A 438-nucleotide genomic window follows, 5' to 3' on the forward strand; every position below is an offset into this window, starting at 1 on the left:
AGAATTTCTGTATCTACCAAGCCTTGCTGACTGGAAGTGCTTCCAAGAATTTTCACAGGACAGACTTGAGAATCTCTTCAAAAACACTTAACTTTTACCAAAATATCTGAAAAATAATTGAAACACAAAATGCCCATCTAATGTTTCACTTTAGCTGGACAGTCATCCTCAACAAAAGTGCTTATTCAAACATTGATCTTCATAATGCTTTTTAAAAATGTTTTTAACAATAACTCAATATTTCAATAAAACATTTGAATTATCAAGTAAATAAATGCATAAACAGAACAAAACAATTTCTGTATGTTTTGTGTGTTTGTATCTACCTGATCACAGAGGAGGTTGGAAAAGAGGGAGGGAAGTAATGAAAGTATATTTCAGAAGATGGGCATGGAGAATGAACATGGAAAGGAGAGGAGAGGAGGGGAGGGGAGGGGA

This window comes from Mus caroli, chromosome 16, assembly GCF_900094665.2.
Source record: "Mus caroli chromosome 16, CAROLI_EIJ_v1.1, whole genome shotgun sequence".
Lineage (NCBI taxonomy): Eukaryota > Metazoa > Chordata > Mammalia > Rodentia > Muridae > Mus > Mus caroli.